Source organism: Urocitellus parryii, chromosome X (assembly GCF_045843805.1).
Source record: "Urocitellus parryii isolate mUroPar1 chromosome X, mUroPar1.hap1, whole genome shotgun sequence".
Classification (NCBI taxonomy): Eukaryota; Metazoa; Chordata; class Mammalia; order Rodentia; family Sciuridae; genus Urocitellus; species Urocitellus parryii.
This window is the reverse complement of record NC_135547.1, coordinates 129,760,378-129,767,011: the sequence shown is the minus strand read 5'-3', so window position 1 is coordinate 129,767,011 and position 6,634 is coordinate 129,760,378. Positions and strand designations below refer to the sequence as shown.

The following is a 6,634-nucleotide window of genomic DNA, read 5'->3' as shown; positions in this document are numbered from 1 at the left end:
CTTTGTGTTTGTTTGGCCTCTGTCTCATCCAGCAACGAGGCCCACGGAACAGGGTCGAGGACAGTGTGGCTAGAGAGTCACGAATCAAGACACCAGACACCAAGCAGGAAGCAGGTCTGATTTTATTGCGCAGTTACCATGTGTATACACTCGGGCAGCAGCTAAGCCCATTACACGCAGCCACCAATACAATTTCTGAACACCTCTAGGAGACCAAAGTAGGCCCCCCAATATTCCCTCTGGCCTACTGATGATTCCAAGGTTGTTCTGTTGAGCAACTGCTGGCACAGGAGTGACTCTGAAGAGCCACAACCAATCAAGTAGCAGGCCATGGAGCAAGTGCAGGGTCTGCAACAGGTGGCCTCACGCCCAGGGAGGGGCCTACAGGGTGAGCAACCTGCTGCTCACACCCCTAGCTGGAGGGGAGTGGCCTGCCTCTCAGGTGCCCTTCAGGTATGCCACATATGCAGTTCTCCATGCACTTGTCCCCGCATCTCCCCCTCAGACTTGCCACAAGGACTTTTGGTAGCATCCCTTATTTTTGTTTGGTGGCCTTCACATGCTTGCATAAGCGTCTCACAACACACAAAAAAATTATTACTGTCACACTCAGTAGGGCCAGGGTAATAGCGTTAAAAGGGTTAGTAGCTTGTCTCTCAGGTTTTTCCAATGTTCAGCCAATCCCTAGAAGAAAGAGGAGGCTGTTGAGACAGACTCCTTATCCCCTTGATTTTGACCCTGGCCTTAGTGACGTCATGCAGTCGTAACACAGTGAGCATCCCAAGCGCCCTTCATGAACTGAGAAAAAGTGGAGAACTGCAAGGTTCCATTTTCAGATACAGCGTATTGGGTGACGCAAATACTATGAAATTCAGGGTGACCGTGAGCCTTAGCAACATAAACAGAACACTTCGTGGCTCCTGGTGGAGGTCTGGTTCTTGCTGAATGAGGAAAATAGTGGTTCAGTTCAGTTTATTTAAGTCATTTTGAGAGGCGAAGGCTGCTGCCACATAGGGGACACATCGTTTCCAGTGTGCCCAGTGTGGATCCTCTGAGTGAGCGCAGCAGTGGCAGTTGCTGTGGTGGCGATGGCGGCCACTAGGGCAACAATCCCAGCAATGATGAGGCCAATATCACGCCTTGTCCGGTGCAGGATCTCACTCAGAGGATGCTTCCTCTGCATGTCCCATGGACTCCTCCACTCCTTGGACGGGTCCACTGGAAGCCAGGCTTCGGGGGGCATCTGAGGATCAATGCACATTTAGCTTCATAGCCGGTGTAGACAGGTTGGGAGCCAGCAGGATGCATTGACTGCACAAGGGATCTCTGCATGAGTGATATTTACACCATCAGAGGCAGTGATTATGAGCATGGCAAGGGAGGCGTGACACAAGCTTGTGCACAGTGGGTATGGGTATACTTAGGGATGAAGGCATATGTTTGATTTAGGGCCCTTTATCTACCCATTCATGCAGCCTGCTGATGCCTATTGGAAGGGTCTAGTGGCCAGCAATATTGGTGTGATGCGAGATTGATTTCCTGCATAGTGGTGGATGACAGATTGTCCCAGGTAGCAGTTACTTCGTAACCCACATGGTATTTGGGCACATAGGTTACATTCCAGGGAGTTGTGCCCACCCAGGTGCCTAGGTATTGATCTTCGCAAGAGAAATTTCTCTTTCCAAGGAGATAAGGTGTGGCTGCCACACATGGATTTCTTGGGGTGCTGTCATTATCAGAGGGGAGCTTTCTAAAGAGTGTTGTTGGGCATGTTGGCAGCCAGGGTTTCTGGCACTTGCCATGAGGGGGTGTCTATGGCCATTGGTAGCGTTAACTACCAAGTGTCAGTGAGAGACAGCCAGCATAGGACTTGTTATATTGATCTAGAAAAGTTTCATTAGCAAGAGCAAAACAGAGAGGACGGTCCTGGTTGTAGGTCTCATTATCAACGACGGAGAAACCACTTGGCCGAGCAGATGTGGGAGTTTTGGTGTTCCCTGCACGGGTGGTCCTTGTACGGCTACCTCAGGATCAATCAGGAAAGAGTTATTAGAGAAGAGCTTAGATAGGGCTCCTTCCCAATTGATCACCGCTAATTTGGTGGCCAAGGGACCAAAGCCCAATTTACCTGGCAGGCAGTTTCACTGCAGGCACCCAGATGGGGTGAGGCTTCTGTCATCATGTACAAACCCTGGACCCAGTTTTAGGAGGGACGCTGGCCATCATGCACTTGTGCTGGGATCTAGCTGGGAGATTATAGGTAAATGGCAGGGCACAGTGAAGGGGGCCTACTGTTTGTGGGTGGCTGTTTCCATGGAAACTTTTGAAGTTGAAAGAAAATTTGAAGTAAACAAGATTTTGTTCAAGACATTGTGAGGGGATTTGGTAGAGCCTCCTCCCTCCCCCTGCCCTGTTTTTGTAGCATGGTCATTAATTCCTTGCGTGTTCTGTCTACCATGCATTAAACCTGAGGGTTATAGGGGATCCCAGTGACATGATTTCTGTGCCATGTAGAGTAAAATTCCTTGAACTCTCTGCTTGCCTAGGCTGGAGCAGTGTCGGTTTTGATGGAGAAAGGAGCTGCCATGATCCCAAAGCACTTAAGTAGCTGGAAATGGCCATTCCACAGCCTGAACAGGTATCAGTGACCACATAGTTATATTTTAATTTCCTGAAGGTACATAGTGAGGGACATCTACTTGCCATAAGGCATTAGATTTTAACCTTGGGGACTTACTCCAGCAGGTTGTTAAGCGACAACAGGAAGGAAAGGGGCATATTTTTGTGGTCTTGACTAGCTGCTTGCAAGCCTCCTTGGTCAGTTAAGAAAATAATTAGCAGAGGCTCTGGGCATTCTCGCCAGAATTGTCCTGTCCCTCCACACCCCCAGCAAGTGGAGCTGCCTCCTCCTTTATAGCTACCTTATTCCTGCTTTCCTGCAGTGGCCAAGGCTGAGGCCAGCAGAGAGGCTTGAGCCCCTTGTGTCCCTGTATCCTGGGTGGCCAAATCCAGGCATCCACTGGGCTGCTTTGTGCTGGCGCCTGCTGCTCTCTGTCCCTTGTTTAGTCCCTCCCTGATCACCTCCTTGGCTGCGGCTTCCCTAGCTCCTCCATGAGACACTTTTCCTTTCTTGGATTATTCGCTCTGTCCATAAACTGTGACTGAGGGATTTGAGCACATGTCTGCAGATGGCCCCCGGGGCCCATCCGCTGTACTGCCTTCTTTCCCTCCTTCAGGGCACCCAATGCCTGTGGGTACCAAGCAGAGGGCGCTGTGGCGGCGCTGTGTTGGTGACAGGCTGAGGTCCTCTCCATCAACTTTCATCTCTTCCACAGACCTTCCAAAGGCTCTCTGGCCTCTTGGAGTGGGTTTCTGGAGACCATGGCTCGGGCCTGTCTGGTGGCCTGGTCATTTCCAAGCCATCAGGGCCCCATGCTGAGCAGTGCTAATTGCATTCTTAACTATCCATTGCTACAAGTTTGATGGTTAGGAGGAATTGTCTTTATGTTTCAGAATCTGCTCTGGCAAAAGGGTCACAAAAGTCAGGCCCTTCATACTCTCTTGGGTTCCTCTCACGCATACTAATTCCGACCTGCATTTCCATGCAGACAACAGGTGGTTTGCTGGGGAATGGGACAGAACCTGTCCACTTCCTCCAGGCAGGGCTGCAGCGACATTGCTTTTTGGCAAATGAATCACGTGGGGTCTGCCCTCTGGTCCACATTTATAGTTACTCTCTTAACCCTGTGCTCCCACCATTCATTTACCTGTCTCCTAACAGAGGGCAGAAAAAGACAACATGCTTCCTTGCGAGCATGTGGGAGGGAAATACCCGGCCATGCTGAACTCAGCTGTGACGCCATCCAGGAAGACACAGTGGTTCACACCAAGAGCCCTGAGAGAGCTGGGAAGTAGCAGTTAAAACGCTGAGAGCACCACTGTGAACTCAGCAAACTACAGAAGCAGGACCCGGGGAACTCCTGTGGCCCTGGTACCAGCCTGCAGGGTCAGGGCTGCACATCCGGGGGTGGGGGACAGGCCCTGTGCTGTTATAAAACCCACAGCGCTGGCCTTAATCAGGCTCCCAGAGGACAGCCCTGCAAGGGTGCTGAGAGCTGCAGGCGGACACCTCATCTGCCCCACGGCTCAGAGGTCAGCAGTGGCCCTTATGGAGCTGACCATGAGCCTGGGTGCTGATCACTTCCTGGTCCCTCCCTCCTTGTTTCCTTTTCTGTTCCCCAGCATCAGCCTTCTCACCTCCCTGTTTCTGAGGGTGGAGATGAGGGGTTCAGGAGGGGGTGATGGGTTGTAGCAGAGCATGAGGACCTTGCCCTGGTCCCGGGAGGAGCGGCTCCTGGCTGCATGTACTTGAGGATGATGTTCCCGTAGGACAGGGAGCCCAGGGTGAGGGGGCCGCAGGTGTTGAAGACTGTGTCTTCCTGAGGACGACTGCATTCTGAGCACAGCACTGACGATGTGACCACAGGAGACCAGGAGGAAGACCACGGGAAACAGCATGATGCCCACATCCAGGACAAGGACAGTGCCCTCAATAGCCCCCATGCTGACACAGGCCACAGGGATCAGGATAGGTATCTCACACAGGAAGTGATCCTTCTTCTTGTGCGCACAGCAGTGTAACCATAGGGTCGCTGACACATGACCAAGGAGTTGACTGCACCACAGCCTGGAAGTCATGATCACAGTGTAGGCCAGGGGCTTCCAGATAGCCACTAACCTGTCATACGCCGTGACACTCAGCAGCAGTCCCTCCACTCCACCAGGCCCAGGAACAGGAAGAGCTGGACTGTGCCCCTGCAGAGCTGATGGTCTTGTCGTGGACACATAGGTTGTGCAGCAGCTGGGGATGGAGCTGGGGGTGAAGCTGAGGTCCAGGAAGGACGAAGGGGGTAAGGAGAACACGGGCGTGTGGAGGTGGGATCCAGCTGCGACACCAGGATTTTGGAGTGTGGCCCAGCAGGGTCAGCAGGTGGGCTACCAGGAGGACCACAAAGAGGACCCTCTTCACATTGGGGAAATTGGAGAATCCCAGGAGGATAAGGAGGCCCTGGGAGCTGCCATTGGTCCCATCCATCTCTATGGCACCTGAGGAGAGGTGTCAACAGCAGAAGCAGCAAGGGCTGCTGCAGTGTGGGCTCCTAGCCAGGCTTAAAGCAGCACCGTGAGGACTTGTTTACTGACTCACATAACCTCTATCCGTGCTGTGCAGGCTCTGCTGGGATTATTATTATTATTCCCAAGTTATAGAAAGGAAACGGAGACACTTGTGTGAAGTGGATGTCCCCCGTGGAGGGGCAGAGCTGGTCTGCACCCAGGAAATGTGGCTGCCATCTTCACCCTTATCCACCCCCGATTCATTGTTACTGCAGAACAGGAGGACACACACCTGCCGAGCTCCATCCTTTGCTTCTTCCAGCTACACAAGTTCCTGAGCTCCTGTCAAAACCTCAGAGGCACAAAGAACACCCCAAACAACCCCCTGATAGGATTTGGGAAACACCATGTGCAGCTGGTCCTTGAACATCACGGGGTTGAAGTACAACGGCAATTCATACAGAAATCTGGTTCAGTATATAAAACAAGCTTAGAGAATTGCAAGCATTTGATAAAATAAAAGACAAAACATGTAACTAAATATTCAGTCTTTAAAAAATATTTATTTTTTTAGTTTTTGAGGCGGACACAAGGTCTTTATTTCATAGTTGTGCGGTGCTGAGAATCAAACCTAGTGGCTCCTGCATGCTAGGCGAGCACTCCACCATGGAGCCACAGCCCCACCCTACATTTTCAATCTTTATCAAAAATTTAGAATGTCATGAATGCATAAATCTACTCTGTCATTATGATACTTTATCATTTACTACTATAAAATACACACAAATCTCATGTAAAAAGGGAAAATATATCAACATTTCCAGAAACAGAGACCATGCAAGGTGCCACTTGCAAAGGAGAGAAATAAAAACCAAAGCAGAACTACAGCAGCAGCATCCCTGCAGGAGAGGAACTCGGGGAGCCTGGCGCTGTGCCAGGACCTCAGCCACCCCTGTGGCGGGAAACGTGTCCTTCTCCTCACTTGAGCAATGGGGACAGGATCCTAAGCCCCTGGCCCCTGTGTGGAGGTTACTGCTCAGGCTTCTGACTCCCAACAGGATACCCAGGCTCCTGGAAGCCCCAACAGTCATGACCCCGGGACCCTCTCCTGACAGTGGAGAGGAAGTGACCCAGAGACACCCCAGACAAAAGGCACCCTGCCATCAAACTTCCCCTGGAGGATGCAGGGATGTGCTCAGAGGAGCATCCTGGGTCCTCAGCCCTAGGGACCCTCTCACCCTCTCCACCCAGCATCCAGATTGCTCCCTTGTGAGATGAAATATGCAAAAAACCTCCCATGAAATCAAGCTAAAGAGAACACGTCACAATTTCCAACTCATGATGTAAACCATGGTCGTGGAGCTGTGCTCCATTAGGTCATAGCTCAGACTCTGAGTCTGAGGGGGACAACTTCAAATAACACCCACTTAAACCTGTGACGTGCCCACCCCAGAGCTTGGACAGGGGGGAAGGAGCTATTCTTGCTTCTGTAGACCATGGGACAGTGGGACCCGTGAGC

The 6,634-nt window shown here is 51.5% G+C and overlaps 1 pseudogene; it reads right to left on the bottom strand.

Annotated features, from left to right (window-relative positions):
- Positions 1 to 976: 976 nt before the first annotated feature.
- LOC144250729 (olfactory receptor 2W3-like) lies at positions 977 to 6,206 on the bottom strand (annotated as a pseudogene).
- Positions 6,207 to 6,634: the final 428 nt, after the last annotated feature.